Genomic DNA, 23,901 nt, shown 5'->3' with positions numbered 1-23,901 from the left:
TTTGAATCCTTTACAGCACCAACTATGCGGGCACGGGCATTAAGCCTGAATACACTGCCATTGTCCTAACAAAAAAAACTACCCGTGAAAAATAACTGCAAGGGGCCGGATACTAGTGAGTACAGTGTACAAAGACCTAATCGTCAGGATAGTTTCAGTTTCACTTTGCGTATGAATACAGCATGTCATCTACTTCAGTCTTATATCTCTCCCTGTACAAACCCGCAGATCTCCTGAACAGTATGTCATACCGACCAGAAAATTTCAGGGTACATAAGGGACCCTCATAGCTAGCAGTACCCCAAATTTCATCTCCACAACCCAAATTACAAAAAATGGGGTCATAATTATAAAAAGTAGTGAAAACTGAACATCAGGGTTGCCATTTAAAAAGTTAGTGTGGGTAGAAGCCCAAAATTAAACAAACAAATTAGAGACCCCTGGGGCCACTTACATAGCAAGGAAATGCGAACTCCAAAATTTATACCGACCTGTCACAAAACTAGAAAATGCTCATAATACAGTACACTGTCCCCTTCCCTATTTTCAGCCCCAATTTCCCAGGAATGGTGCAGTGCAGGTGAACAAATTCATAGGTGCAAGTGGGGGACACTTGTGGCTAACACCTCCTAAAATTTCATCAATAGGCCTTAGCCAGAACAGGTGGAACTCCGCCCATAACAAAAAACTACCCTGTTATACATTGCTGTAGGCTTCCAGCACCTGAAGCCCAATTTTTTTATGGGCGGAGTTCCACCTGGTCTAGAGATGGCCTATCGATGAAATTTGTTCACCTGCACCGGACCGTTCTTGAGAACTTGAAGTTTAAAATATAGAAGGGGACAATGTATTGTATTATGAGCATTTTCTAGTTTTGTGACAGGTATGTATAAATTTGGGGGTGGCACCTCCTTGTCATGTAAGTGGCCCCAGGGGTCCCTAATTTGTTTGTTTTATTTTGGGCTTCTAGACACACTAACTTTTTAAACGGCAACCTGGATGTTCAATTTTCACTACTTTTTATAATTATGACCTTATTTTTTGCAATTTGTTAAAGGTGGGGAGATGAAATTTCCATGTACCCTATGTACCCTGAAGATTTCAGGTCTGTATGGCAAAGTGAAAGTGAAACTTTCCTAACGATTAGGTCATTGTACACACCCACTGGTATCCGCCCCCTGGCAGTTATTTTTCATGGGTAGTTTTTTTTGTTAGGACACCTGCAATACATCCTATATGGACGACTATGCCATGCATATTAAAACCAATCCCCACTAGGGGCGCTAATGCACAGCAAGCTACACCACTACAACAAGGGCGGAAGTGCCTTGGCAGGAAGTAACTTTTAGAACCTTACTGGGCATGTGCAATAAGACGGGAGGACAGAAAACTTTTGAGAATTTACTGCACACGTGCAAGAAACCACGCAGGCGCACATCGTATATCCTTACCCCCGCTGCATTAACTCATATAACAATCTTCATCTGGCGACATCCCGCAGATGGCAAATCCAGAGTGAAGAACACAATCTATCTACAAGAAAGTAAGTAATGCTATTTATATGCATATTCTGTGGATGCAATATTCATGGTTTTATAATACATACTGTTGCCCTCTCATACAACAAAGAGGTAAGGAATACAGTTATTCCTTTTACTCATCAATGATTTAAATGTATTTATTTCTGGCCATTGGGTTACCAATAATAAAAACCCTCCTTTTCCTTCGGATCAAACACCACCCCCATGATGTCTTCCATCAGCGATTAAATAATAAGGTATGCTGTCTTTTCTCATTGTATACATGGACTAACATTTAGAACAACATTATAGATATTGATATGTCAATTACAACAAAATAGCCTATGCAATAAAACATAGTAAAATAACTGATAGACAATCAACTACTTAATAGATAATATTTGTATCACCTTAACTAATTGAATGCATTTTAATAATATTATCTATTTTTTTTTTACATGTAGATATCCATTCTTTGTAGAGGAATCAAAGATCCTTTTGGATCAAGGACACACAAGCGTTCGAAAGGTACGTCATCTTGTGGACAGATAACAACATACAGCCTATTATACGCAATTAGCCTTCATGTGTATGCTCAGATGATTTTTTTATATACATCTGACAGATCTCATCTTATATTCATATAACGCTAAGTGTGCGATATAGTTATCCCATGGAAGACAATCAAAAGCTGCTATCCACTAGGTAAAAAGGAAAACTATTCTTACCACAATATACTTACACTCAAATATCCTAAATATAAAATATCAATCTCAATGCTGGTAATTTTATCTCATTCAGCACAGGTTGTATCAACCTAAATGAATGCATCCATTTTCAACCCGGGGCAAATTTATTTGCTGGTAAAACAAAATTTTGGAAAAATATTTGTGGATGTCCATTCAGCTGTAGTTACATGCGGATCACAACTTAATCGCAAGTAAGACTTTGCACCACTACCAATATAATATTCCTTAATGATGCCTTGTAATCCTAATGTAATCCTAATGCCTTGTTGTGCCAGATCCTAAGGAGGGATTAGCAGGGGGCTGCAATATGAGCTACTCCCTACCTAATACTCTCCAATAGAGGGAGGTCATGTGTTACCCTCTCTGCTCCTCCGACCTGCTAATAATAACTAATAAATACCGAGTTAATTTGCATTCTAGTTGGTATGAAAACTTTACATGCAATTATTATATTATGGCATTAGATAATAAGCTTGGCCTCTCAGGTCCCCTCAAATAAATAACCAGGAATTAACAAAGATAATAAACATTAAACCCTAGAAAAGTCCCTTTTAGTTTTCAGAAAGTTCAATAACTTCAATCTTTTCATAGCTAAAAATAAGCTACCAAGTAATAACATCATTCCAGGCAAGAATGAACTTCCACTACATTTTAGGGCATAAGCCCTTAAGTTTACCTTTCAGGCCCCTCCAGTTAAAGTGTTACACAAAGAATTAAGCCTCAGGACCTGCAAGATTCAATTTCAATAAAATCAAGAATCTATAGACAATTTTAAGAAAAAAATCTCATCATAATAAATCAAACCTAGGTTGATTTAATAGCATTTTTTGAACTTTGATTAGTCTTTTGCCACAGTAGATATAATGAGATTCGATCTACTCCCGCTTGCTGAGGTTAGTGTTTCCATAATAGGGTTTAGTTCACGTTTATGTACCAGTTGTTTGCCCTCATCAAAGGTGGTAAAAAAAATGTGTCTTGCCGTGATGTGGATATGCCCAGCAGTATTTTATCTCATGAGAAATAAGAATTTCCAGTAAAGGTTTCAGAGCTGTCCTGTGTTGTATAGTAAATGCTGAGAGATCTGCATAAATCAGAACTGGGGCACCTTCCATTATCATTGGCTCATTTCCTCTCAATATTTTCATTAAAATTTCTTTGGTAGAATAATAGGGCAATTTCACTATTATATCTCTTGGAGGGCCTTCTGCTATAGGAGTCACCAATGTCCTATAGGCTCTATCAATTTCAAGGTATATCTCTGGAGTTTCTGGAGAACCTGTTTATTCACAGATTTTACATCTTTGAAATTCTCTGGTTAACCTTGCACACAAAAATTAGAGATTTTCCAGATTCATCAATTTTTTGATTTAACTATTTTCGATTACAATACAGTTAATCTGTTTTACATTTTGCATTACTTTCATAGTAGTATTGTCAAGGTTTTGTTCAATAGCTAATCTGTTCCCAATCCCTTACAGATCTTGTCTAATATCAGTAGTAATAGCAGCAGAAGTTTTCGCCAGTTCAATTTGAATAATAGACGTCATGTGTGCAAACATTCTAGATTTATTTTCAGTCAAGTTTTACATATGAAGAGTTACTCTGGGATATTGCACTGTGTCTGTTATCTGATAAATTTAATTCAATCTCAGATATAATCTCCTTGTTACTAATATGTGATACAGCTGGGCTTTGTGGTAGATTGACTCTGCCCTCTCTTCTACCTTGACCAGCTGTATTGGAACCAGGAAAACTTACCTGGGGGGATCCTGGAGACCTTGCTGTATGACTCTCCGCAGGGCGTTCCACCATTTTCACCTGCTCCTGTAGAAACTGTGACCAGGGGAATCCGTCCATAATTTTCCCTGTGTTGCCCCCACCATGAAGTATCCGCACTGACAATCTAGGGCGCCTTCCTCCTCCATGTGATCTCAGAAGCTGCTCCGTCAACAGACACAGAGGTCGGGGGCTGAGCCTTAAGGGAGCCAGTCTGTCCAGCAACTCACTGCCATAAATGCTGGTGCATGCGCCTACAAATTTTCCCCATCCATACAAAGAATAATCCTTCTCCAGCGGGGAGGAGGACATACGTATAAATCATCTTACCAGATTCTCCTGGATGTATTCACTAATAGCCTTGGTCTCCGGAAGACTCAGGGGGTATACCCCACCTCTGGGAGGTGTGGAATTAGGTATGAGGTCTATCGCACAGTCATGGGAGCCATGGTGAGGAAGTTGCTCGGCCTGGCATTTGGAGAAGACCTATTGGAAGTCCTTGTACTGGATAGGAATGGATGGAGCCAACTCTGATGTGGAGAGGGCAAGAGGCCTGAGAGGTTGGATCTTGGTCAAACACTGAGTGACAAGAAGGGCCCCACGCCAGTGCCTCTGGAGTAGACCAATCTAGCACTGGAGAGTGTTGTTGAAGCCATGGGAGTCCCTGGATGACTGCAGATAAGGCCTGGGGAAATACAAGGAAGGATATGATCTCCTGATGTAGCAAGGTGCGGAAGCAGATAAGTCCGCAGGACAGAACAGTACCAAGCACTGCAGAGATACGCAGGGGTTGAGTCAGTGGCTCTTTAGGCCAGGCGCACTCCTGCACAAGAGTAGCAGAGATGAAATTCGCTGCTGCTCCAGAGACGATAAAAGCTTTTAGGGCAAGTGTGGACGTCTTGTGGTGAAGCTGGATTGGTATTGAGGGACGCTGAGTGGAGGGGGGAGAAGAGTGACCTAGCATGCCCCCTCAGAGCATACTAGGCCCTGAAGTTTACTGGCCTTTGTGGGCAGATTTTAGTAAAGTGTCCTTTCAATCCACTGTAAATGCAGAGACCTGAGACGCCGGGATCTCTCCTCTGGAAATAGGGCTGAGCAGCTCAGTTGCATGGGTACTTCTGATGAAAGAGGAAACTGGAGGTTCCAGATGCCGCTGGAATGATGGAGCTAGTTGTGGGGAGAAGACCTTGCAGTAGAGAGATTTCTCCTGGAAACATATATCAATCTGGGTAGCCAGGTCGATCAAATCATACAGAGCAGTGTGAGGGCCTTGTTGTTCCAGGCGAGCTCCGCCGATACAGTGTGAAACTTAACAGCAAACTGGCCAGAGGCATTGGTGTGGCTACTCCAGAGGCATTGGCGAGGGGCCCTTCTTGTAAGTAATTGACTCCTGGCGCAGGAGAGTGCTGGCTGCTGAGGAGGCCTGAGCAGGTTCATCAAAAACCCTTCTAAAAAGACTCAGGAAAGCTTCAATGCTAGGTGACCCGAACCTTCCTCACCCAGAGCGGAGATGCCCACGCCAAGGTTTCTCCAGAAAGGAGGGATATCACCTACGCCACTTTAGCCCGGTCAGTGGGGAAGTTTTGTGGCTGAAGCTCAAAATGTATATTGCAGAGGTTGATGAAGCCAAGACAGGTCCTGGGATCCCCAGAAAATCGTTGTAGGGGTGGTAGATGAAGTGCAGAGGCCACTGGTATTGCAGGAGACTGGACCAGTACTGGAGGAAGTCTGCAGGTGCACTGGAGGGAACCAGAAGTTGGTCCAGGCAGGTAGTGAGCACAAGAAGCTGGCGCAGTACCTGGGTTTGAGTGGCTTACTGAACGTCCAGCCTCTGGGCGAGTAATTGGTTGGGGTCTGCTGAGGTCTGTAAGGGTGTTATACATGGTTCATGCAAACTGTCATGCAGAGAGAGACATAACCACTAGGGGGCGCTACCGCTTGTATAGAGGTGGTTTGAGCCCTGACAAGGACCAAGGTCCAGAGTCTAAGCTATAACCAAGTTTTCTCCAAAACCTCTGATGGTGAGAGTGTTGCGCCGGTGGTTACGGCCAGGTTGCGGTCCTTGGAAACACCAAGGTTGGCAAGCACGGTACCAAATCACAAAGCAGAAGGATAGTCAAGGAAGGCTGGGGTCGAGGCAGGCAGAAAGCAAGTGAGGTCAGGTCACACACCAGGGATCAATTGCCAGGGATCCAGGAGACAGACACCAGTGACACAGAGGCCACTGCCGGCACAGGGAACACAGGAGACGCTGGAAGCAACAGGAGGCACAGGCGATGCAAGGATATCCATAGACCGGGAAGTTGCTGGGAACCAACAAACTGGACAAAGAGGGGTTAACACAGGAGATGGACACAGGAAACACTGGATTAAGGAACAGGTGTACAGGAACTAGCTCACAGAACTAGTGGGTCCGCACTAGTGAAGACTTGTTGCAAAAACACAGAATGCAGTCTGTGAGCTAGCTAAATAGCTGGTCAAGAGGCTATTTTCTGATTGGCCAGCGGATTGGATGGAATTGATGAAGCTTGGAAACAGAGTCACGCACAGTGACAGAGAAATTATTAGCTGTGGCAGGGATAGATGTGAGGATGGTGTTTGTCCGGCATGACAGGTGATATTGGATTATCAAATCATTGCCCGAAGGTCTTGTACAAAACGATAAGTACCGTCCTGTTTGGCGACAAGGTTTATGGGACTATTATAGGGGGATATAATAGGTCTACAATGGCATTGCATGTTATTGGATCTAAAGGTTTAATTATCATTTGATTACCCACAGTAAAAAATGGCATATTCATAACAAGACCCAATTTGTCTGGTTATGGGTGATAAAACACTTTAGGAGCTCCCTGCAGCATCATGAGGTACATGTGGACTTGTGGTGCTATTGGGTACAGCTGGATCAACAAAGGAGGATGCAATAAAGAGGGCTGGAACCATAGGATCTAATTGGTTGTTACCCCCTACCTGCTGCACTGACAAGCAAAGCTGTATAGTGAGGGGGCTGCTTAACATCTGAATCAGGGGTTTGTATCTCATGTGATTTAAAATAGGTGTCTAATTTTAGCCACATTTTGACACATTCTGACATATAATTCATGTCCCATTGTGGATCGCCCTTATAGTATAAGAAGGCTTCCTTATCCCCTAGGCATAAGCCCTTAATTATTTTAAGGTGGAATCAATCAAAGGCTCCCTCTGGGGAAGGGGCTATTACCTTTTATTCCCTCTGTCCAGCCTGCTAAATTATGCACCCATGGGGCTGTGTAAAAAGCACAAGCTCCTCTCATGACAAATATTTTAGGGGTCTCCCCCATTAGGGGTATTGGCTCCTTAGAGTTTTCTTTGCAGCAGATCTAGGAATACCACAAGTTCACAGTCCTAAATCCCTTAGGAATACAGTCCTAAAAACTGTTAAAAAATACAGTGCTCACAATTCTATTATCTATCCCTTCTTGTCTACCTAAGGCTGGGATTTTCTTATGGCTACCTAAACCATTGCGGCTACCTAAGCCCTTGCGGCTATTTAAGCCCGATATCTCTTAGCAATCCTATCACTAGGAAAGCAAAAAGAAAAATACAATTCTCTATTTACCTTTCCTGTTGAATAGGATCCCACTTACTGACACCAAAAAACTGTTAGGTGCAAAAAACCACTGCACACAAAGTGAATGGTTAACTATTACAATTTTATTGCAATTGAAAAGCTACAGTCTATATACGTTATTACACAGAAATTGTCCATCATCCCAGACCATCCAGGAGCCCTCCCCAGCCAATTTCTTGTATCTGCCCCAGCTACTCCCTTGCAACAAAATCTTGCTTAGAACACTCAAAAGGCCATGTGTGAAGATAAGAGATATACAAGAATTTGCAATTCTTAGCAGAAAAACTATCCCTGTCTAAAATTCTAAACAGGCTTCTGAAAGGATCTATTCCACCTGTATCCGTACACCCTGGTCAAGACTGGAAACTGCCTTCACCTCTGACGCGTCAGGAGACAATTCTCAAGAAGACACGCACACAAGGTATGTGGTATACAAGAATTGGCCAAAGTTTATTGATGTCATACACTTATATAGTCACTTTTGGTAAGTACTGCGCCAGTGCAAACATATGAGTTATACAATACATACATACATATATGGTCATAGCAACATTAGGAAATTATTTGCCACGTACGCTTAGAATTTTAGAGAACTCACAGGTTCCTGTTTTGACTTGTAGTTAAACATGTTTCGTTACAGATAAGGCTCTGACAGTTATAGTTTGCGGTTAGGGCTCTGTGACATGCAATAGTTTGTTCTATTCTTCCTCAAGTAAGCAAAACAAGATATCTCTTAATATATATATCTATATCTATAGGACAAAGGTTCATTTGGAACACAAACTCACAAAATGCGTTGATCAGGTCAATAATTGCTTACAGTGTTGTCTAATAATTTTTAATAGGCTGACATTGCACAGGGCAAAAAAACTAAATGGAAATGCAACATGCAGTATCAACTTGTGTCTTATCTCCCTTATGTTTAGGAGTAATAGAAGCAGCTGCCTTCCTGGAAGAAAAGATTGCTACCCTGTATGAGAATTGATAGCAGCAGGATACATTTATCTGGTGGGAGAGTCAGAGCCTGGACAATCCATTATGGTGATCTGGGGGCATCTGAGTGTAAACCTCAGGTTCTTGGGGCACAGCAATGCATGCGTTCTGTATTGGGCTACCACGGGTAGAAGCTACATGTGACATCTTGCCATGGCAGCAGCACAGCAGCCTCACCAGCAGATTGAACATCACATCCCATACTGCTCAGTCTGCACAGTGTGTTGGAGGGAAGTTGGAGACCTCCCTCAGTCTTAGTTCCAATGATTTCCTGTGTTTGCTGTGTGTAAAGTGCTGCAAACATTTCCAATGCTCTCCGACACCAAACTATAGACCCCCCCCACACACACTGTACATGTGCTCAGAAGGATTAACATGAGCATTACCTCACCCAACCTTCAAATATATAACTTGTTGGAGTAAATGAGCAGCCCACAAGGCTGGAGGACACCACCAAAGACACTTCCTGATCCTAGGGAGAACACAAAGTATGTGAGCTGCATTTGGAGTCTGCAGAGAGGTACTGGGACATGATTTCTGTAAATGTGGGCAGTGTGAGTGATAATAGTAGATATAGTATTTGTTTTTCTTTATATTAGTGTGATAGTAATGGTTGATTGCAAGCTTTAATTTGTTGCAATAAGGAATTGTTATATAATTTAATGTTATTTAATTCTTCAAATAATTTATACTGAATGTAGCAATTAGTAATCTTAATCTAATCTACATTTCTGTAATACTCAAGAGTATAAAACCTGTAAACCAGGTGTTATCTCTTGTGTACACCTCACATCATTTCATAGGGGGATCCAGCTAATGGAATGTGTGAAATAATGGTGTGCAAACCGGTTTGATGCCTTATTGTTTCACCAATCTATAGGGTGCTAAAGGAGGCTCCAAGGTTATATTGCCTAGACCTAAACTCTTTTTATAAAATATTTATCACACACCAGTGAAGATACAACACATACACAGCTTGGTGTATGATTTTCTTAGCCACACTGGGCTGTACAATGTATTTTATACTAGGACATGAGAATGTAAGTTGGCAGCCTTACAATGCACTGAAAACAATAACTCAGTATTAGTAGGAATAAAAGTTTCAGCCAGCTTCCTCAAAAGTTACTTTGCTGTTCAAGCATTTTGCTTGATATTGTATTCTTCCATATCAGACTCCTCTGTGCTGCTCACTCACACCCTGCTTCTCATGACAGCAATGTCTCTTTCTCAGCTTGAAAGCAGAAGTGAGAAGTAGGAGTGGGACTATCTGTCCCAGCACATCTGTAAAACTGCAAAAACTATTCAGGCAAAAAAAGTAGGTTAGACTAAATACATTTTAGCTGAAAGGAACCCCCAAATTTTTCCTATATAAAGTATTATGGGTCTCTGAGTATAGACATTGACAAATTCACTTTGTTAGTGAAGGAGCGCATCAAATCTGCAAATTTAATACAATATAAAAGTAGGATAACACAATATAAAGGAGGATAGACTAAAGTAATAAACCACATATTAATATATAATCCCCATATTTTCATCCTCCTGATATAAAGCCATACAAAATTGGAGCTATATTTTCTGACATTTGTATAAATAGACTGTTTTTAACCAATTTCCAAATATACAATCCTATGTTCTCTTGTAATGTCTTTATTATATTGATAATAATCTTTATTTTATAAACTCAAATTAAGTAAAGGGGAAGTATGTTGTTTGTCTTCATATGTTTGTTTATGCATGCGCATTACACAGTTAGTTAAATTAACTCTTTAAGATGATTTCTGTAGCAATTAAAAAACAAATGGTTGACCTGTAGGCAATAAATTATCATGTAACAGTTGTAACATAAACAAGAATTCAAAGTTTACTCATCTTTTGTGGGTGATTAAACTTTCTTGCAGGAACTATTGATTTGGAGTATTATTCTGCATAATTATGGATGTTATATCCCCAATCAATGCATATAGATATTCAATAAAAGAAGGTTCCTGCACAAAAGATAGCTAGTCACTCACAGTTTAACAAGGTGAAACATAAAGTACACAGCAATATTGTTTGATATACAGATATAGGAACTTCAATCAATATTATATAGAGCACATGGACATAAAGTTATTAGTAGTAAACCCCTGTAATAATCTAATAATGCTTAGTACAATACAGCAAAACAATATAACAATAAAAACATAAACATATAATAGACAATATAGGAATGCATTCAGGAGTGTCTTATAGCTACCTGTAAAGAGGTTGATGGGTACCCCAGAGGCCTGGTTCCCTAAGAACTCTTTTTGTTATTATACAAGCTCCCCTTTTTATATAGTTAAGTCCCATTAGGTAACATTGGGGAGTAGCTTGGGATTGGTTAATGTAATTTGATGGACCTCCCACCTAAATTTGATATGTGAATCTCTAGCTGGAATCTAAGTTTAGGGGTCCATAAAGGTCCAGTGGGGTCATCACCTCAATCCATCCCTTCAATTATGCATCCATCTTCTGCTGGCTTGATGGAATTATTGCCCCTTGAAGACCATACTGGTGATTTGTTTTATCATCTGTTTGTGTATTGTTCCTTGGCAAACCAAACCCTGTATTGGTATTTATTACCTTTTGTTATTTCTGTAAAGTCCTGGAATTAGAGACCCCCTAGGAAGGCCAGAGGCCAGTACAAAGATAAAACAGGTTTAATGTTTAAATATCACCTTCCTAGCCCTGCATTCCTGTATTGTTTATTGCTATTTACTATACAGTCGACAGTGTTCTCCCCAGAAATTTTTTTCAGCTGGTTTGGGGGAAACTGTACCCGGGTGGTAAAAAAGTAGGTGGGGCTAAACACAGCAAATTTGGAGCTTCTAGTTATTTATGCCATAGGTATCCAGTAACCCCTGCTATTGTATCAGTGTTCTACCTGCCCCCTATAGTTTGTTTCAACTTTGTAATGCTTGGCTTGTTAGGATGTACATTTTTTCCATTTTTTTGTATTATACCCCAACAGTCAAGTGCTGTGTATTTTAATCTAACACCCTTGAGTTCCATGTTTTAATAGTGTAATACCTTTACATACACACAATATTGTAGTTTAATATTGTGATCAATGTGGCTTAACAAATTAGGCTTAGTTCACATTGGTTGGTAGTAAAAAAATGCCCCTCCTGAGTGACTACTTCTTGGCAACTGCTGGGCATCTGGGATTGGTAACCGGTGATAACTGCTGGGCATCTGGGATTGGTAACCGGTGATAACTGCTGGGCACCTGGGATTGGTAACCGGTGATAACTGCTGGGCATCTGGGATTGGTAACCGGTGATAACTGCTGGGCACCTGGGATTGGTAACAAGCGGTAAGTGCTGGGCACCTGGGATTGGTAACAAGCGGTAAGTGCTGGGCTTTTCAGGCCCAGCAGTTTTTCATGCAGCATTGGTTCCTGGCGAGTGGAAAGTGAGGGGTAAACGCAGCAAATGCAACCTTACTGCCAACGTGAATCCAGCCTGACTTCAGATGTCACCTCCTAGCGCTATACCTAGGTAACACATAGAGCATCATGTATGTGATCACAGATGGGGGTAGGACAGACAACAGACAGGGTAGGACAAAACCTTCCTGTGAAATCGCAGTATGATCGCTGTGTATGTAAAGTCTGCTTGTCATGTTCTACAGCCTAACAACTCATTGCGTTCAATCCTTTAGATCTCCTAAATTGTTGGTTGTAATTACCTAAAATTTCTAGGGTACACGGGGGACTCTCATAGCTACTAATAACCAAGATTTCTTTTTTTAATTTCAGGAATTTCAAAATATGGGGCTCATGAGTTTAAAAACCTGTGGAAATTGGAAGATTTGGGTTGCTGTTTTGTAAGAAAGTGCACCTAGAAGCCCAAAATTGAAAATGCAAATTAAGGACCCCCAGAGCCACTTACATAGTAAGAAGCATTGGGGTGGGGCCCCCTAAATATTTTACCTACCTTTCACCAAACTATAATTGTAATACTATGCTGCCCTTTCTGCTTCTGTTCTTTGAATCCCAATGTATCTGGAATGGGGAGGTGCAGGAAACTGAAAATGTAGGTGCAATTGGGGAACAGATATATAAACCCCTAAAATTTAATTAGCATGGCATCATCAGAACATAAAAACCTCTGCCCATCAAACTGTCCACTTCCCTACCTTGAACCCCATGTTCTCTAGAACAGAAAGGTGCAGATAAACAGAATCATAGGTGCAAGTGGGGGACACTTGTTGCTAATACCCCCCAAACTTTCATCTCCATGGCATCATTACATAAATTCTGCCCATCAAAACACGTTGCCCTAGTACCCATTACTAACCCTACCAGTACCTAAACCCCAATTTCATTTTGATGGGCAGAGTTTTTTTATGTTCTAATGATGCAATTGTGATAAAACTTTAGGGGTGTTTTCCACAGATGTTCCCCACACATTTTTAGATTCCTACACCTCCCCCCATTGCAGAGTAATTGGGTTTCCAGTTTTAGAAATGGGCAGTAATGTGTAACAGGGCAGTGCGTTTGCCATAGTAATAAGAATTTAGTGTGTGTGTGTGTGGGGGGGGTTAAAAAAAAAGTGTCCCCCCCCCACACCTACATTTTCGGCTTTGTACACCCCACCATTCTTGGGAAATTCGGGTTCAAAGAAGAGAAGCAGACGGAGTAACATAGTATGACAGTTATAGATTTGTGAGAGATATAAATAAATTTAGGGGCCTTTCCTCAGTGTTCCTTTCTATGTAAGTGGCCCTGGGGGTCCCAAATTTTTTATTTAGGACTGCAAGGCGCACTTGCTTTTAATACTGCAACCCCAATGTTGTCTTTTTACAAACTTTTACAATTCTGATCCCCATATCATGAAATTTGTAAAAGCTGGGGTGCTGAAATTGTGAATGGTGCTAACTATAAGTATTCCCTGTGCACCCTGAAAATTACCAGTCATGATGACATACAGTTTAGGGGATAGGAAGGTTTATACACAGAGAGCTGTAAGGCTGGGGAATGTGACATGCAACACACACACCTCTGATGATGTCATTACACACGCCCACAAACACACACACACCTCTGATGATGTCATTACACATGCCCACTGGGCGAATACATTGTTTGCACGATGTTACTTTTTTTTTTCAAAAGACTTGGCACAGCTATAAGAGGGGTAGGGGACAGCCTGTGATCTCGTCATAGCTGTGCTGTACTATCCTCACTCTGCCCGGCTCTAATCAGCAATCAGCTCTTATCAGCGGAGAACAGAGGGAGCAGAGCAGGCTCTCCGGCGTCCGTTCAGAGCTGCTGAAACTGTGCCGGGCAGAATAGTCACAGCAGGTGGGCGGCCCGCCCCCCAAAAACGCGCTGGGGAGAACTATAGACTAACTATTGGGATATCGGGTACTATATACATATATACCTGCACACATACCTATACATATATATGTGTGTGTGTGTGTATATATATATATATATATATATATATATGTATTTACATATCCATAAGCAATCTTTGGATGTAACCAAGTCTCTTTTCTTAACATAAAAAAATATGAAAATGATAAAACTGTCTTTGTATAATTTGTGATAGGTTCCTTTTAAAATCACACTATTTTTACATCATTACCATTCTTCTACTCTCTACTTTCCAAAATTGATATGAGATACATTATTGTTTTATATTCTCTTTTTGCGTCCTCTGACCTGTGAAATTGTTTACTTTGTCTAACTATATGGTTTCTAAAGCTTCATACCTACTCACAATCTAATGTCCCTACCATAGTCATATGTCATTACCACAGTCTAAGGTCAATTTTGGGGGAAGCCAAATAACTGCATGTTTTTGGAATGTGGGAGGAAACTGAGGTACCCGAAGGAAACCTACACAAACACGGGGAGAACCACACTCCATGCAGATGGTGTCCTGGCTGAGATTCGAACCTGGGACCCAGCGCTGCAAAGGCCGGAGTGCTAACCACTGAGCCTCTGTGTTGCCCGGTGGCTCAGTGGTTACATATGAAGTTGGTTCAGCTAACCTGAGCAACTTCACTATGCACACAGCTAATGGTGTGGACCAATTATTCAGCTCAGTGCACCTATCAGCTCTTGTGTCACTTTTCTTATGTAGGTTTTGCTATCCAAACTCCATATTTGAAACACATTTTGTTCCTTTGCTTGTACTTCATGAAGTTATAGCTGTGAGAGTTTTTCCTAGCCAATCAAAATATCCGTGTTTCATTTCTATTAGTGTACTTAGGGGGTTTTGAGGTTGCCCATGAGTTTGACCCATTTCTAATCTCAATGTTAATCTATTTGAGTTGGCTTTTGCAATTTATTGTGTAGCTCATCCAACTCTTACGTAAGACTATATAGCGGCTGGCCAAAACAATATCCTTACGATGTCTCATTCTCTTAACTAATCTGCAATTTCACCTGAGAACAAGTATTCCATCCTGCCAGGAGTGACTTGTTTCAAAGGGGAATTAGTCAATAGTCTTTTTGTTTGTTTCTTGCACAGCTCCCCTAACTTCACCCAAGGACACAATCATTGGGTGTCTTGTCCTTTAAATTAGGTAGATATGCTGCTGACCTTTTTTTTTGTCTTTTCTGAAGTCGCACTCTTTTACCAAAACATACAACAGATTACAAATCCTCCTATTGCAGTAGGAACTAAGTCTCCCACTTTCTACGTTATATCTATTGCCACTATCAAAACTCAGACTAAAACTAAATACTTGACTGTAGGGAATCAGGTATACATTTTAGAAACATTCATCTCACGGTCTCATCCCGACTCCAGCAATCTCCAGAGCCAACAGTACTAGCTGCTGCAGGCAAAATATTAGTAAGAACAAGGGTTGGCTTTGGGTTGTATTCGTACAACCGTACCCAAAATTATTAGGGCCAATGAATCTTCCGGTACACTGGAAAAATTACCAAGATGAGGTCTGAGAAATTCAAAGTTGGATGAAGCCCATAAGGAGGAGTTACGCAAGTTAATGTCGAAAGATTGCGGAATAAGCCTCAGGGAAATGAAGGATTAATTATTTGCCAAACTTGGAATTAATGTATCTATTTCAACAAGAGATAGATGCATTGATAAATCCCAATGGTCATTAAAAAGAACTTATTTAATTCCTGCAAGGGTCAATGATTTCCACTCTCTTCAAGAAAGGCTTAGCTATGCTGACAAAAGCTTTATTCTCATTGCTAAGGAAAATGGAAAAAACATCTACTTTCTTGATGAAGTAGGTTTTAACATCTCAATAAGATCCAAACGGGTGAAGATCTCCTATTGGGCAAAGGGCGATGCATGTTGTGGCTGTAGTGCGTTCCAGAAATGATTCAATTTGTTGTGTGAAAAAAAAAATGTGACCCTCCACTTTCATAAAACCAGCCAGGTAAAGAGCTTGGTTGAAAGTAAGGGACACCAACTCCTATTTTTACCACCTTACTGTCCATTTCTTAATCCTGTTGAGAACATGTTCTCCAAATGGAAAGAAGTAGTAATAAGAAATAGGCTAATTATTTTGGGTGCTTTATTAGAAAGCATCAATAGTGTATTTTTAACAAGGAGCGAGCAGGATTGCTCAAATTATTATACAAAAATGTTTAGCTTCTTGCCTAAATACATAAGAGGAGAAAGCATTAATGATTAATAAATAATGGTAAAAATATTGTGTTATATTTAATTTTAAAATACATTTATTGATTTATGAATAATTAGGCGGTCTACATTTTTTTGAGAAGTTTGAATGCAAAATATTTTTTGACAAGGGTGAATTTTTTTTTTGTGTTTGGTTGCAAAAGTGTGAAGTGTGAATTGTGAATGAAAAAGTGTGAAGATAAAATGAGAAACCCAGTAATATGCTAATGTATTTTCCATGTTGATTGAAGGTAGGCAACATTGGCAAGTTTAATCAAAAGACGAAAAAAAAGAAAACAATAAGGTTTTATTGTTTTTATCAAGCAGCAATAAAGTAGCAGCATAAAAATCAAGAACAGGAACTTTACCAGTTTAAAAATTTGAAATATGGTAGTTTTAAAACAAAAAACAAGGCTTAACTTTTAACAAAAGCTAAAAAATCTAAAACTATTTATATAATAAACTTGGAATATAGTTGTAGAGAAGAATAGCTGTTACATGCAATTCAAAACTAACTCAATGTAGTGTTGTATTAAGAAACAGAATTGCTTCTGCCAGATCCTCTTTCATAGAAGCTCCTAAATCTGATGATTATTTTTAAAGCCGAAAATAGTGTTTCAATACTGACTTGGGTGGGTGGCATTGCTGTTACGGTTCTAGCCACATCACTAATAATCTCGGGATAAACAAGGATGGCTTCGTCTACAGTCAGTTTCTATAAGCGATCATTCTTTTCTACTAATTTTAATTCTTCAAAATCTCCTTTCTGGTTGTTTATCTTTCACGCATATGCGACGTCGCTTTACTGTTGAAAGTTTCATTTTGTCCAAGTAGGAATCAAAGTATAATTCTTCATTTGAAGAGGATGATCCTGAGTTACAGTGCTTAAAGCTTTATCCAGTGGTGGTGTTTCAGGAAGTAATCCCTTCATGCCAACTGCTTCACCATAGAGGGCTTTTTTTGCAGCATCAGTCTGGTCATTGCTCAACAAACTTTGGCTCATTCCATCAACATAAATAGCAGCTAACAAGATTTGATAATCCAGTAAGAGATTCACTCTTTTCCTCATTGAAGATTCAATGCCATCAGCTATTAACCCTCCACTTTTGTTCAGGCAATATATCAAGCTTTTCCATTTCTTGAAGAATTTACCAGGTGTTAAATCTTTAGATCGCAAACTCTTGGTAACAGTAAAGGGGTTAGAAAGTAGATTTTCCAGTGTTTTTACTTGTTTCTTTGGCCTTCAGTTAATAAACATTTTCATTGGCCAGTTCTTCAACAAAGTCTTTTAATTCAAGCAAATGCTTTACCATCAAATATGTGCTTTCCCAGCGTGTTGTTTGATCTAAAATGGCTCCTTTTCCTGCACTTTTCAAAATGGCATCTGTTTTAGGGGCCTTGGCTGCAACAGTTACTTGCTTAAATTGGCCAATTAGAGTAGCTGCATGACAATCTTTCCTTCAAACTCTTTTTGCAAGTTGCAGAGTATGAACAGCACAACGCATATGTTGAATAGTAGTGCGCTTAGATGCTTCTTTAACAATGTTATCCAAAATGTCACTATTCTCTTCACTTTCACTTTCTCCAATACTTGCAGAACTGTCTTCCTTTATTATCTGTCTGTCACTTTCTTCATCTACTTTATTCTTTTTCTCAATTGTGAATCAACATCTTAAAAGCAGTATCTGTCAGGATACATAGAATCTGTTCCTTTTTCTGAAGATAGTCACTGGTGTGATGTTCCTGGGTGTGCTTTACTCCTAAGGTTCGCGTTATTGTTTTATTATTTTCATCAACAAATCTAACATTAATAGCAAAATAATTGACTCTGTGACGTGTGCATGCATCTATTTTTATGAAGACAAAATGTCCCTTCAGACCTTTTTGTAGTTCTTCCTTTTTACATTTGGCCTCTTCAATTATAAGTTTTCTTATACTTTTTATTTCCAGAAAAACACCAAGTTTTTTAGACATTTCTAAATTTAGACCTAAAAAGGCTGACTGTGAAAAGGATAGTGGTACACTATTCTTTACTACCATTGTTATGGTAATTTGTCAGATATAAAGAATCTTCTTAGTTGTGTTTGGTCTCCAGTAGATTTCTGAACATTTTTTATCCCAGAAGATGGAATATTTTCATTGATATCTTTCTCATTCACAACTTCTAACACCTTAGGATGAAAACACTGCAAGTGTCTTTTCAAATTTGATGCTCTTGTAGATGCATTTCTGTCAGACCCACTGAAACTGCTAATATTTGAATCACATTGTTTTTCACCATCATCTTCAAGAATACATTGGCACACCTAATGTTTCCCATCACTTGATAATGTAAAGTGCTCAACAGCTTTACAGTGTTTGTTGACAGACTTTTTGCCATTGTGAATGGGGTGCTGCTTTCACTAAAATATAAATATAAAATATGTTCTACCAACTAGCATAATATTTGATTTAAATACAAACATACACATAGTCCTGCAATATTGCAAACATATATACAACATGGCACTTTACACACAAATAGGCTATAGCCCTCCACTAAACTTAGACATAATTTGTCCTATACAGAAAAATATGCACAAACATATATACTATACACACAACACATAGCCCTAAATTTTACTCAGAAACATTTGTGCCGCAGGTGGTAAATATAACATTAGCATTTCTAGTGACATATGTACCTGTGATAGAAAGTTACAATCAGTGTGACTGTGATATAAGTGACATTACCACATGTCTGGTTTCTGCAACCATCTGTATGTACATTCCATTACCCCACTGTGCTGAGATTCTGTCTGTACTGCCAAGTACTGTTGGCTATGTGTGTTGTATTATATTTGAGTATTTCTATACAGAGGTTTACATGAATATTTCTCAGCACTCCATGGACTAGGGTCAGAGATTGTTGGTTATTCAAGAATATATAAGCAAAAGGCTTAGGTCAGAGTGGGGGACCACTTGGGTGGTGGTGTAGATGAATACATATCCAATAATTAGATTAGTTCTATTAGCTTCATCTATATACAATCAGTGTACTCGGCTCTGTCCTAGATTGGTTACTGGTGCTGCAAACCTCAAAAAGTATACACAAAGTGTCCTTTCCTCCTAGTTGGACAGCTGTTGCTGTGCTTAGGAGAACTGGATATGGTCCTGTGAATCAAGATCAATGTTAGAATTTTTTCAATAGGACCCAGTCTCCAGGCTTTAGTTTATGGACACCCATCACCTCCTCAGTATCTGGAATAGAATCATATACAAGTCTCTAGACAACACTTACTTTCTTGCCCAATGACCTATTCAGTTAAGTCATTACTCACCAAAGCAGTAGCATGTAGCACAACCATGTCTTAGGCACTGTAACTAAAATTCTCTCTAATGGGCTCCATTTCATCCTGGGAGTTGTACTTTCAGTTAGATTACATTTCATTCATCAACAGTTAGATTCTATTTATGTATATAGATTTCATAGTAGTAGAGTTGAGGTTGAAGCTGAAAAGGGATATCTGTGCAAATCCTGTTGAAGTCAAGGACAAGACGATTTCAGCTGACATTACACAGGATATGGTCCAGATAATTCAGTTGGCTGGATATGAAAACTATCACAATCTGCCAGCCAGAGTCACAAGGGACCTTTCTGGATAGAAAATGTGTGCCCCCTCACCTATCTATAAAAGGTCTTCTGGAATCTGGTTTCCTCTAAAAGGAAGGGAGGAAGAAAGCTTTCTCTTTAGGAAAAAACAGGTCCTGCCTGTCCCCAACATTGGCAAAGTCCATTATTTGTAGAGAGCCCCTCTTCACCACAACCCAGCCTCATTCTTGTGGGGTCTGTGCGTGTGGGGGGGTTATTTGTAATCTGGAACCCCTTTAACCTTTCTGGTGGTCTGAAAAAATAAATATATTTTAAATGTAAAAGTGGTACATTTAACATTTAAATATGCTTTTTTTTTTTTAATTTCCCGACACCCAGTCGCACACTGCCTCCCATCCCTGCCATGCGTCTGCATCCCCTGTCCGCGCGCCCTCCATAGTGTTGGTCGAATAGCTCACTATTCGAGTCAACAGCTATTCGATCGAATAGTGAGAAATTCTCCGGGGGATCAAATGCCGAATTCGAACACCATTGAAGTCAATGGTGCGAGAATTTGGGTTTTTTAAGGGTCTTTTAAGGGCTGCAAGAGCAACCAGATTGCCCTTGCAGCCCTTTACTAGTTGTATGTGTTGTTGGAGAAAGTTTCTCTCTCCAACAACACATAATACAGCAGTGCAGCAGCAATTGCTGTTGCCGCGCTGTGCTACTACTATGTATTCTTGGATAGAGTTTCTCTATCAAAGAAAAAAGGCACAAGGCCCCATTCATCACCTATAGTGCCCAGAGATCGTAGTGGAACTGTAATCTGCAGTTCAGTTTCTCACATAACGTCACAATGGAGCTGAACTGCAGTACGATCTCTGGGCACTACAGGTGATGAATTGGGACTTGTCCCCATCCCTAGCTGGGTGGGCTGCAGGTACCGCCTCATGATACATTACAGTACCAGCAATAGAATAATGCAAGACTTGAAAAGTGGGTCAGAGAGAATTAGATGACTTGGTTGACTTAGAATTGGTCTGCGGTGAAGCTATTCTCTATTTGTGGGTTGGCTTGCTGTTGAACCTGTTCATCTGTTGTTGATTTCATTCATATCATCTGTGGTTATGTGTATTGTATCTATGTATCTATCTATCTATCTATCTATCTATCTATCTATCTATCTATCTACCTCTAACTAATCTTGTTTTTTTACAGGTCAATGATCCACCTGTAACCGGGCCTTTATAAGCACATTGGTGACAAGCCGTATGGATGATGTATGAGTGATTAAAAGACCTTACAACAGTTCATTGAAAGATTTACACTGGACCCAAGCTTCAGGAATAATGTTTCAATTGTCAGAAATGTTTTGAATACTCTACAAAACTGGACAGGAGAGAAGTAATTTTAGTGGTCTGAAAGTGACAATGGCTTCACAGAAATGTCACAACCCATGGCAATAGAGGAGAAATAATTTTAGAAGCTTTTTGGAATAAAGGATTTACAATGAAGGCAAAGCATAGCACACATTAGAAGCTTCACAATTAAGAAAAGAAATACTAGTGTTCTGATTACAACAAAGGTTTTAAACAAAGGACAGATCTTTTTACACAAAAGAAGATTCACACCAGGGAAAAGGTAAATCAGTGTTTTGAATATGAGAGTCTTTTTAGAAAGAAATCAAAAACTACCAGTCAAAAGATGGTTTACTCTGGAGAGAATCTGTATCAATGTTCTGAACGTGACCAAACTTTTTCAAAAAGGTTTTACTTTATCATACACCAGGGGATTCACGCTGGAAAGAAACTGTATCAATGTTTTGAATGTGATAAAGCTTTTATATCAAAGGGAACCCTTATAACACACCATAAGATTCACACTGGAGAGAAACCATATCAGTGTTCTGAATGTGATAAAACTTTTAAAACAAATAGTGCCCTTATTGTACATCAGAGGAGTCACACTGGAGAGAAGCCATATCTGTGTAATGAATGTGATAAAGCGTTTAAATCAAAGGGAGCCCTTATCGCACACCAGAGGATTCACACTGGAGAGCAACCATTTCAGTGTGATGAATGTAACAAAGCTTTTTCAGTAAAGACAAACCTTATGAGACACCAAAGGATTCACAGTGGAGAGAAACCGTATCTGTGTTCTGAATGTGATAAAACTTTTAAAACAAACAGAGACCTTATTGTACATCAGAGGAAACACACTGGAGAGAAGCCATATCTGTGTTCTGAATGTGATAAAGCTTTTAAAACAAAGGAAGAGCTTATTGTACACCAGAGGAGTCACACTGGAGAGAAGCCGTATCTGTGTAATAAATGTGACAAAGCTTTTAAAACAAACAGACACCTTATTGTACACCAGAGGAGTCACACTGGAGAGAAGCCATTTCAGTGTTTTGAATGTAACAAAAAATTTACAAGCAAGTCATCCCTTAAAATACACCAGATGATTCACACTGGAGAGAAGCCATTTCAGTGTTCTGAATGTGACAAAAAATTTGTTCTGAATGTGACAAAAAATTTACAAGCAAGTCATCCCTTAAAATACACCAGATGATTCACACTGGAGAGAAGCCATTTCAGTGTTCTGAATGTAACAAAAAATTTACAACAAAGTCATACCTTAACATACACCAGATGAGTCACACTAGAGAAAATAGACATTAGTCTTCTCAAGGTGACAACACTGTCATCAGGTCACATTTAAGAAAAGACATACTAGTGTTCTGATTACAACAAAGGTTTTAATCAAAGGACATATCTTATTACACAAAGGAAGAGTCACACCAGGGGAAAGGTAAATCAGTGTTTTGAATGTGAGAGTCTTTTTAGAAAGAAATCAAAAATTACCAGTCAAAAGATGGTTTACTCTGGAGAGAATCTGTATCAATGTTCTGAACATGACCAAACTTTTTCAAAAAGGTTTTACTTTATCATACACCAGGGGATTCACACTGGAAATAAACTGTATCAATGTTTTGAATGTGATAAAGCTTTTATATCAAAGGAAACTCCTATCATGAATTGTCTGTAAGTCCTCAGTCACTGTTTATATCATGTTAAATGTGTTTATTATTGTTTATTCTGTATATGTACTGATGCTCTGTTATCTTTATTGTATTGCGTGTTTCACAAATATAAGAAATATAATTTGAAAGTTATATAAAGTTAGATATCAATACAAAAAGAAAGTGTTGTCTTCCATTTATTGAAGATTCTGACAATTGTTTAGCTGACTGTCTAGCCACACACACATCGCACAGTGCCGTGAGGGCAATACATTCCTTGACAATCCAAGTAATACCAAGGAGTGTCCCAATTATAGGGGACAAAGCTAACCCATTAGTCCTATCCCAGGGACCTTCAAAGATACCAAGTATACCCACAGGAATGGTGATAGAAAATGTGAAAAAATCCAAGAGACGTTTAAGGGGGAGATATAATCACCCTGTATAAATATTTAAATGGTCCATAAAGAGAGGTCTCTTCCCCATTATTCACTTTGAGATAATTACAAGAAACAGAAGGGCACTCTTCGCATCTGGAGGAAAAGAAGTTTAAGCTCTGGATAATGAATGGATTCTTCACGTAAGGTCTGTGAAAATGTGGAATCGGCTCCCTCAGGAAGTAGTTTCAGCAACTACTTTAGATTGCTTTAAGAAAAAGCTAGATGTTTTTTCTAGAAGCACAGAATATAACTGGGTATTAAGGCTTTCACATAAAAATAACAGTGACTGTTGATCCAGGGAACATCCAAATGCCTCATGGAAGCAGGAAGAAATTGTTTTGCTTTGTTGATGCACATTGTACAAGGGTGTTTTTTCCTTCCTCTGGACCAACTTTGTCTTAAAGGTTTTATATCTGGAATATGTTTGTTTCCCTAGTGGTTGAACCTACTATGTAATTTTCATCCAGTACATGGACCTCATCATTTTCCTTAGGGATTTAGGGATAGAAAATAGCCCTGTCATTTAAAACAAGTTCAATTCCTTTCCAGTAGAAGATCCTTGTTTCAGTGGTCATGTCGG

At 39.4% G+C, this 23,901-nt stretch overlaps 1 pseudogene; it reads left to right on the top strand.

The window, feature by feature from the left end:
* The first annotated feature begins 7,655 nt into the window (after positions 1-7,655).
* LOC140323183 (uncharacterized) lies at positions 7,656-23,064 on the top strand (annotated as a pseudogene).
* The last annotated feature ends 837 nt before the right edge of the window (positions 23,065-23,901 follow it).

This window comes from Pyxicephalus adspersus, chromosome 1 (genome assembly GCF_032062135.1).
Source record: "Pyxicephalus adspersus chromosome 1, UCB_Pads_2.0, whole genome shotgun sequence".
Taxonomy (NCBI): Eukaryota; Metazoa; Chordata; class Amphibia; order Anura; family Pyxicephalidae; genus Pyxicephalus; species Pyxicephalus adspersus.
Note: the sequence above shows the minus strand (reverse complement) of the source record. Positions and strands in the feature narration are given on the sequence as shown.